The sequence below is a fragment of the Vicia villosa genome, unplaced genomic scaffold (assembly GCF_029867415.1).
Source record: "Vicia villosa cultivar HV-30 ecotype Madison, WI unplaced genomic scaffold, Vvil1.0 ctg.001045F_1_1, whole genome shotgun sequence".
In the NCBI taxonomy this organism is placed as follows: Eukaryota; Viridiplantae; Streptophyta; class Magnoliopsida; order Fabales; family Fabaceae; genus Vicia; species Vicia villosa.
In genome coordinates this window covers 507,016-517,714 of record NW_026705455.1, presented here as the reverse complement: position 1 = coordinate 517,714, position 10,699 = coordinate 507,016, and the positions used below count along the sequence as shown (strand labels likewise).

General features: G+C 33.4%; 1 long non-coding RNA gene across 1 annotated transcript; it reads left to right on the top strand.

Moving 5' to 3' along the window:
- Positions 1–388: 388 nt before the first annotated feature.
- Positions 389–3,721, top strand: LOC131632868 (uncharacterized). Its single transcript, XR_009293163.1, has 3 exons — positions 389–586; positions 1,571–1,636; positions 1,988–3,721. It is a non-coding gene; the product is annotated as an uncharacterized LOC131632868 (long non-coding RNA).
- The last annotated feature ends 6,978 nt before the right edge of the window (positions 3,722–10,699 follow it).

The window sequence follows — 10,699 nt, the reverse complement described above, 5'->3', positions numbered from 1 at the left end:
ATAATAAAATTATAAAAAGAAACAACACAAAGTATAAATGGAAAAGGACAAGGGAGTGAAAGATCTCGTTCTCTGAAGATATTCAATAGTGGGGTGATAGGAATCTAATATCATCCAAACACTTGAAGACAAATTCACATTTCAGAACATCAATTAAACAATTCCCTTTTATGTACTGTAATAATAAAATTCAACACCCAACACTCCCTAGCTAGTCTCTCATAAATCATAGCATCATCCAGTAAAAATCACTGCCAAAAAAATTATAAAAAATATTTTTATTGTTATATTTTTTCTAACAATATTAACCTTGTGATATTCTATAAAGGTGTAAGAAAAAGACATAGTCTTCACTCTTTCAAACTTTGCTTTTACTTCATTCAAAATTTCCAACTTTAAAGCTAGGTTGTTTTTTTTTTCAAAGATATGAGGGACCCTTTTGTCTCTGGTTGAAAAACTATACAAGGAAACTTCAATTTCTTCTCCTTCTTATTACCTCTTTCTCATGTATATATGTTTTTCATCAATTGCTCTAATTCTTTACTTTCAAGATCACTTTTTGTTGAAGCAAAAATCATCATCAATGGTAAGATTCTATATATTTATATATCTATATATTTATGTATAGATATAGATATATGTATGCTAATTGTGTGCCTGGCTCCCTGTATGCCATTTGTGGAGTTCATCAAGATGGTGATGGGTTTAATGAATGGCGTACGAGGAGCCATGCATGCTTGTGTATATTTTCTATATCTTGTACTAGATCTTGTTTCTAGGTTTCATGTTCTTAGTATTATGTTTTTTTTTGTGCTTCAATTATTTGATATCTAACCTTTGGAGAGTTGTTGTAGATAATTAATGGACTTAGTGTGTCCCTTGAGCTTCCTAGTCAAAGATGAGTTTGACTTGGTTTGATTAGATAGTGGAAAGGTAGGGTTTATAGGCTATTTTATAGATAATAAATAATTTCAGGTATTGGTGTTATTATTAAGTTAATATTTTTTATTTCTTTTTATTAACTAATTATTACATAATTGTAGTTTTTTTTATATAAAAAATTGAATGTTGTTTTTGAAATAAAATAAAGTGATTTTTTTTTTTTTGAAAAATGATAAAAATATGATAGTAAAATATAATTAAAATTTTCTACAATAAGAATGATATGACATTGTTTGTTTGTTTCTTATGGACATGAATATGACAATTTTTAAAAATCATATTTATTACTTATTTTCTGACTTATTCAGTCGTCCATGTTGTATAAAGATCATTATTACTCTCAAGTGGACGTAGTCACCAATCCTTTTCATTGTTCTGTTGTCAATTTTGTTGTAAATGAGTAGTTAACATCTTGGGTGTCACTCATATATGTTTCTGTATATATATTTGAAATAAAAATATTATATAGTTTTTTTTTATTTATTGATAAAAATGTGTATGTGGTTGATATGGTTAGGAATGGTTGGGGTAGATGGTGGAGGTTGAGTTTGGAGAAGAAATATTTTTTTATTATGGTAATATATATAGTTTTGGAATTATTTTGTTGTTGTGTTATTTTAATGTGCAGAAAGATTATCAAATGTCTACTATTAATGAAGGTTTTGCTACAGCTTCAGAGATCGTCTAGAATAATGTAAGTCTTTTGAAGGTGTTATTTTTACTTGGAAATTGTTGTATAGTATAATTTTGGAGGTTACAAATTTGAAGTTTTATCTTTGTGTAGATGGCTGTGGGCTTGAGAAGTTATCTTAACATTTTTTTCTATTGGTTGTGCAATTTATGTTTTTCATTGTTAGGTTTGTTGATATAATGCAGTTTTTTTACTAACCTAACCCATATTTCCAACCTATTATCCAAACTAACAATTATTTAATAAAATTAAAGTATAATAATCAACATTTTAATTTTAAACAAATTGTTAATGAATTACAATTTACATTGGATTACAAATATTCAAATTTTTTTTATATTATTGACGATGCAGTACATTCTAGTGACCATTGATTTCACACAGAGGAGATACTAATGGTCATCCAGGTCTTAATTTGTTCTGCTAAGGTGGCTGAGAAGAAGTCTCGTGTCTGGATTAGAAAGGCCTTGTCGTAATTCAAATTGTTGCCAACGCGTTCATAGTTTGGTTGTGTTGTGGTTTGGGTTGATATGGTAATGGTTGGGCGGTAGCAAGTTTTGGTGGAGCGGGTAGGTTTGGTGTGAATGTTTGGTCGGGATAAAAATGAATTTGTTTTTATGGCGTTTGAAAGTTTATGTTTGGCTTAAGTAATTCTTGTGTGTATTGTTATGAGTATGGGTTGGTGGCTAATGTTTGCTACTGATAGTAAGGGGTATACCCTTGTTTTTGTGATTGAGTGTTTGACATTCTTGTGTGTATTGTTATGAGTATGGGTTGGTGGCTAATGTTTGTTGTTGGTAGTAAAGGGTATATATACTCTTGATTTTATGATTGAGTGTTTGACATGTATTTGTTTTGGGCGTTAACGAAAGGTTGTTGTGTGGTTTGGTAATTTTGTTGAGTTGGGATACGAGTGTAAGTTTTTGTTGGTTGTGTTGGACGTTTGGTGACGATGGTTGTTCACATGGGTCTACTAAGTATCAAGGCTCGGACACAAAGCCAATTGTAATTTATCTATTTCATGTCATGTATGGAAGACTTGGTTTACATTCGTTTGACATGACATAGTCAGTTATGAAAAAGTTGCGAAGATTCCTCCATTGACGACACTCTGTCTCGGTGAAGTCTTTCCAACTGTCTAATGGTCATTGGTCTAACATGTTACTTCCTCTCAACGAATATAAGATATTTTGATGCATGCCAAACTGTAGTTTAACACGAACACTATGGTGCATTCCCACAATAGTGAACATGATAATTGGTGTTGTTGTAGTATAGATGGTTTGCATTGTCTCCATTCATTGCATAAGCATCTTTTAGAGTGAGATTTGACCTCCAAATAAACTGATGCATCAAATGTATTTGTGAGTTTACTAAAAATAAAATATTAAAAATGTATTACGTAATGAATAGTTTAGTAGTGATACATCATTTGGTCCTAGGTAATTTATGAATTATCCATAAGCCACGATACAATTGTGAGGACATCTTTCATAATCCGTCACATAGGCGGACCACTTAGGGATGGGCAATTAGACTCATTCCTAGTGGGTACCCTCACAAATTATCCACTACGGATAGGGTAAAAACTCGCAAAATGGTACGAATATGGGCACGAGAAATTATCCACCAAAATAAGCGGTTATGGGCGCGGGTATGAGTTCCTTAGTATCCACTCCGCCTCACACCCGCACAATATTTTTTTATTTTTTTATTATGTACAGATGTTAATTTATCAATTTTATTAAATAGATTACTATTAAATTTATACATATTTTAATATAAATGCTTATTTATTTCTTAACTCAAAAATAACATTCTTGAATTTTTATTAATTTTGTTAAAAACTTAAAATGATATAATAAATTATAATTGATTGGGTATGGGTACGGGTACTATTAATTTTATTAATTTAGAAATGCAGGTAAACGGGTATGGGTACGGGTACGACTATAATGTTGGTACCCACACGGATATGGGCTCGGGTATGTGGATTCTTCATTTTGTGGGTATGCGGATGAGTACTATATTACTCTGTCCAACCCCTACCCATTGTCATCCCTACCACCTAAAACAAATTTAAAAAATTATTAGGTGAGAGTAAATAGTATAAATTAAATAAATGTATATATTTACTAAGTTAGAAACTTACTTTATTGCGTATGGGAAGAAGAAAGTGTGGCGATTTATTGGCACTAGGGAAGGCATTCTCGACCAACCTCATGCTTGGAGCAAGACTACGCATCTTGGAAAGGTATCTCTAAAGAGATGTCAAACAAGCATAGCCCTAACTATATGATCTTATTTTGTTTATATCTCTTAACAAACGTTAATACATTATATATATATATATATATATATATATATATATATATATATATATATATATATATATATATATATATATATATATATACACACACACTACAACTAGATGTATTTGGAAGATATCTCCTATAATATTAAATTATTGTATTTTTTAAGCCAAGAAAGTTTGATACTGTGACCCCTCATATCATCTTTTTTGCAAAAGATTATCTAATAATTATCGGGATACTGTTAGAACTCGATTTGGCGTGTGGACTGAAGTAACTTCGTTAACAGTGAAGCAGGATAAAAATAATTGTGTTATTTATTTTTATTCTTGTGTTTTTGATTGGGGAGAAATTGTTTTTAAACCTTGAAACCCAATTCAACCCCCCCCCTTTCTTGTGTTTCACGCACCTTCATGTCTGTCCATGTTGATTGGGTCGTTTGTTGCCTTATCATCGAGTATCACAATGTCATTCTCTGAGTGGAAGATGAAATGTGTGTGTCTTAAGTCTCCATATTTCTAGAAGAGAGAAGATAAACTTAGCATCAACGACATATGATGTGAATTTGATAGCATAACTAAAGCCAACACGCTCCAAATAAGGTTGAAAGTGATTGTCGTGTGAGATATATTCATGGACGCAACAATGAAATTAACTTATTTCCTATAAAGAGTGCATAAAAATAATTACAATCAATTTGATTGTAAAGTATAGTTAAAAACTTTAAAAACAAAGCAAGGTGAAATAACTTACATAAGTAGCAATGTTGTTGGTGGTTCCTCTATATTCTTTCCCATAGTTAACAAATACATTTTACCTTAGAAGATGAAATGTATTTGAAGTGAGTATTCTTCTAATTCTTCCTCCATATGAGTGTTTTGTAGTGTGAAAAATGAAGTGAGCATTTATAGCGAAGATTGGTGTTAGGAAAAATCAGAAAAAATAAATTTAGTTGGGTAAAATTAAGAGAGATTAGAATAAAATGAATAGAAAAAGTGGGGGGGGATAGGGTTGCGTGCATTCATGTAAAGCTGCAAGGGTTGAATGCATGCAACATAGAGAATAGCGTGCATGCAATTGGGGCGTCTTCATATTTTATGTAGGACCCTTTTCTACAATTGGTGCATCTTTTACATAATTGGGTGGGGGTCGCTTTTATGCAATTGGCACGACTGTACAATAAGATGAATTCCTATTGGTATATTTACATACATTCCTGCAATTGATAATAATGTATAAAATAAGAATGGCGCATCAATTGCTTCAACGTGCATATGATGACTAGTTTTTTGACCATTGACCATTGCTGAATTACATCTATTAAAAGGAATTTCAAACCATCTCAAACCATTTTACCGCCTAAATCACTAAAATGTCTCTTAACCCAAGTTATATTGTTAATTCTCATTGCAATGGAGAGATATACGTCTCCAATGTATCTGAGTTTTGTTTCAAAAATATTGATATTACTTGGTTCGCCCTCAACCAAAAATCAATTTTCTAACATTTGAAAGAGATAATAGAGAGAAACTTAATGTATGGTCCAATCTCACAAATTATTTATCAAAATCCTATTTTTTTATAAGAGTCACGTCAAAAGCATGTTGAAAGCATGTTTGTTACTCATGAAACGTCTGGATTCAACTATATTGAGTTATGTATTTTACTCGATCAATCTCAAATTTTATATCCAACTCAAGCTAAACCATCTAATATGTTAATTACAACAGAAGATATTGATGAGGAAGGACAAGAAGAATTCAGTGAGTAAAATGTGGCACGGGTCGATGATTAGTTTTACTTTTTCCGAAAATGGCAACTATTCTGGTGACATTGACTCTGAAGATGGCGATCTATAACCATTTCCTACATGGTATGTGTTCTACGCCAACCAAAGGCTCGAAAAGCTAATTCCCATACTAATGTCAATCCATTCCAAATGACCCAAGGTATAAAAGCCATCAACCATGGTGAAATATATTACCTATAAAGCTAACTTATATCACTTCAAAATAGATTGTGCTCAAAGGAAACCCTAGTTTCTCTCACCTTAACCCAATCTCTCAAAACTCAAATATAACTTCTTTAACTAGTATGAATCAAGGAAATGTGTCACGAATCCTTGCAAGAAGAAATAAGTACCTCGTTTCCTTGGCCTTATTTTCCACAAATCTTTTCATTGAAAAGGTACTTTCTCATTTCTTTGTCTCCATTTTCCACAAATATTTTCATTGAAAGGTACTTTCATTAAACATTTTATGAGTTATGTTGTTGTTTAAAATATTTGTCTTGTTTTTCTTGTTCAAAATAAATGCGAAACATTTTTCTTGGTCCAACACAGGGTTTATTGTCTTGTTTTTTTAAACATGAGATTATAGTTTCTACATTGTTGTTTTTGTTAAGATAACTAAATGGTTTAAGTCATTGTTGATAAATGTTGTTGTTTGTGTTATTGCAGATGTTTTTTTACTAGGTATGTTGATGTTTTTGTTGAGGTATGTTGTTCTTTTGTTAGGGTAAGTTGTTATTTATGTTAAGGTAAGCTGTTATTTTGGTTGATAAGTGTTGGTGTTTGTGTTGAAGTATGCTGATAAATGTTGTTGTTTGTGTTGAAGTATGTTGGTAAATGTTGAAGTATGTTGATGTTTTGTTGAAAATTTTTGTTGTTTGTGTTATTGTTAATATCATTCCTTGTACATTCCAACATTCATTTTGTTCATGCAACATGTCCTAGAAGATGAGTTTATTATATTATATGTGGTTTGAGTATTTTACCAACCCTTCACTAAATATATAACCTTTTGAATTAAATTACAAAATAATGATATTAAATATTGAGTTATATTAAAAAACAACTTGCATTAATCAATGTTTTTCGAGATTTCTGCAGCCTATTATCCATATCTTACTATTTAATGATTAGAATCTAAGTCAGTGCTTCTAGTTCTTCTTATATCACTTACTTCACTACTAGTATCATCTACAAACTAATTAATACTTTGAAGAATGAACTAGTATAGAAGGAAGTGTTAGTTGAAAAATTAGAAACAAATTCTAACTGTTTAAGAGCAATATGCAAATAATGGATTATATAAAGCTCTAAAACATTAATACGTGTAATTTTTTCTTCTAATATGGATTATTTGGTCATATTATTGATTTCTAAATCAAACTAAAAGGTTATATGTTTAGTGACCAGTTGGTGAAATAATCATTCCACATAAGTTATAATAAAATCCACAGTTGGAATCTATAACTGTTGTGAAATGTTGTGTGTTAAGTCTTTCACTATGATTTAAGGAACAACTGTGGTGAAATGATGAGAAATATGCCAAAATGTTGGTGCATAGTATTGAACCCATGACCTCAACATATATAGTTGATTTCTACAATAGTAGTGATATGTTACGCGTTATTGTGTTTTTACAATGACTAACATCCTGTGATGGTAAAAAGGGTACATACTATCACACCCTTTGTTACCAGGGGACACCATCCGTGATGGAGCTCTTCTCCCAACCATGGTAAAATGTTCTTTTGTAGTAACGTGTATCACGGCGGAGATCAGCTGGATTTCATAGGAGATCAAGGAGAGGTTGCTTTTTCTCGAGGAAAACATGCACAACGCTCCTCAACGAGAAAATAAAGTGCAATGAGTTATGTCCCAAAGAATCCAAGCTATCATCCTTGAGCCAATAGAGATGAAGAAAGATGATGCTCCAAAATCGCAGTATCACTAGAGGCACAAAAAGCCCCACACTTCTCCACAAGACCAGGTAGACAAGAAGCCGCCTAAGAATACGTAAAAGCATCCTTTGTGCACCCTCATATTGGATAAAAGAATACCAAAAATCAACGGGTGAATACAATAGAAAGGGAAATCCAAACAAGCACATGCAACTCGTCAATAAGAGGTTGAATTATTCCCTTGTTGATGAAGCTTCCAAGTGTAAAATATTTGCATTAACTTTCATTGGGCCTGCCTGACTATGGTTCAATGCCCTAACGGATAAGAGCATTGAGTCGTGTATGGACTTCTGTGAGAGGTTCACCTCTCATTTTATTGCCTAGAAAAGGAAACAAATGATAGTAGCTTCCTTAAGCCGGGTCACTCAGGGGAAGAATGAGAGCATATGGTCTTACATTGACCGGTTCATGCAATTTAACATGGAAGTAGAGGAGTCGTGCAAGGTCTTAAGTATTAGATATTTGAGAATGGCCTACTATAGGATAACCCCTTCAGACAGAAACTAGGGAGAAGAGAAGAGCGGACCTTGGAGGAAATATTAAGTAGAGCTCAATCATACATCAACCTCGAGGAAAATTTGAACATCCTACTAGACATCCCGGTTGCTGCCGACACCAGTTCTATTTGTCTGACTATAAATAAGGAAAGATGAATATGGCCGGCGAATGTATGACTGTTATGATAAGTACATCTTCCTTAATGTTTCACACGAATATATTTGTCAGGAGTGTGCTAACATATAGTTTCAAAAGGGAGGAATCGGATTCCTTTTTCCAGTAGAGAGTTGCCTCGAACGGACAAGACAAAGTATTATCACTTTCACAAGTTCCACTTGTTAGAACAAGATTTGTTCTGATCAATATTCTTAGTTTTGATGATAACAATGTATATGAACTTTGCTTGAGATAATGTGGTACTCTAATCCTATGCAATTTTCATTTCAGGAAATATATAAAGAGTATGCACAAATTCAGCGCAAGAAGCACTGACTCAGAAGGTTCAAGTATGCAACATCAGAACATGCTCTCGCAAGACATCAGAAGATGGTCAAGCAGAATCAGAACATGGTCTATTGAAGCATCAGAAGAACTTGAGATCAGAAGCAAAAGCACTGAAGTTCTCATGGTATCACGCTAGAAGCACTTCAAGGTCAGAAGACAAGAAGATGCTCTGCACCAAGCTGTTTGACTCTGATGATATTCAAACGTTGTTTATACAAACATCAGATCAGAAGCAAGTACAAGATGGCAGGCTACGCTGACTGACAAAAGGAACGTTAGAAGCTATTAAAGGCAACGTTAGTTACAGCAGGAAAAGTAAGGCTCGAGGTAGTTGACAAAAGAGTGAAACATTAAATGCAATGTTGTACAGATCACGCAACGCATTAAATGTTCCCAACGGTCATCTTCTCAAACGCCTATAAATAGAAATTATGATGAGAAGCTGAATACAACACTTTGCGCAAACATACATAAACGCTGTCAAATTCTAAAAGCTCTCAAACTTCATCTTCAACCTCACTTCATTACTGTTGTAATATTTTAGTGAGGTTAAGCTTAAACTTAAGAGAAAAATCACAGTTGTGATAATAGCTTATTAAGAAGCATTGTAACTCTTATAAGAAGTTGTTTACATTCATTTGTAAGAACTAGAGGAGATCAAGTTGTGATCGGATTCTCTAGAAAGTCTTAGAGGGTATCTAAGCATTGTGTTCCTAGAGTGATCAGGTTGTGATCAGAATACTCTAGAAGACTTAGAGGTTATCTAAGTGGAAAACCATTGTAATCTTGTGTGATTAGTGGATTAAATCCTCAGGTGAGGTAAATCACTCCAAGGGGGTGGACTGGAGTAGTTTAGTTAACAACGAACCAGGATAAAAATCATTGTGCAAATTGTTTTTATCTTAAGAGTTTTAAAGCTACACTTATTCAACCCCCCCCCCCCTTTCTAAGTGTTTTTCTATCCTTCAATTGGCATCAGAGCGCCGGTTCTAAGGTGCAAGCACTTAACCGTGTTTAGAAAAGATTCAGGAAGAGAAAAACACTTAAGTCAAAATGGCTGGTGAAGATCCAACACCTACATCTACATCTGGCTCTGCTGAGCAACATAATGGAAATGGTAACAATGGTTATACTAGACCACCAGTATTCGATTGTGAAAACTTTGAATATTGGAAAGATAAACTTGAAAGTTACTTTCTTGGTCTAGATGGTGACTTATGGGATCTTCTGGTGGATGGTTACAAACATCCAGTGAAAGCTAGTGGTGTAAAGCTCTCAAGACAAGAGATGAATGATGATCAAAAGAAGCAATTCAAAAATCATCACAAGTGTAGGACTATTTTGCTGAATGCTATCTCTCATGTTGAATATGAGAAGATATCTAACAGGGAAACTGCCTATGACATATATGAATCATTGAAAATGACTCATGAGGGAAATGCCCAAGTCAAGGAGACTAAAGCTCTTGCCTTGATCCAGAAATATGAATCCTTCAAGATGGAGGATGATGAAAACATTGAGAAGATGTTCTCAAGATTTCAAACGCTAACTGCTGGATTAAGAGTTCTTGACAAGGGATACACAAGGGCTGATCATGTCAAGAAGATCATCAGAAGCTTGCCAAGAAGATGGGGTCCTATGGTGACTGCTTTCAAAATTGCCAAGAATCTGAATGAGGTTTCTCTTGAAGAATTGATCAGTGCTCTGAGGAGTCATGAAATTGAGCTGGATGCTATTGAACCTCAGAAAAAAGGTAAGTCTATTGCATTAAAATCTAATTATAAAAAATGCACTAACGCTTTTCAGGCCGAAGAAGAAGATTCTGAAGAATCAGAATCAGAAGAAGAAGATGAACTGTCCATGATCTCCAGAAGGGTAAACCAACTCTGGAAGAGCAAGCATAGGAAGTTCAAGAACTTCAAAAGTTCTAAGAAGCCTGAACATGGAGAATCTTCTGGAAGCAGAAGATCTGACAAGAAGGTCACATGCTATGAATGCAATG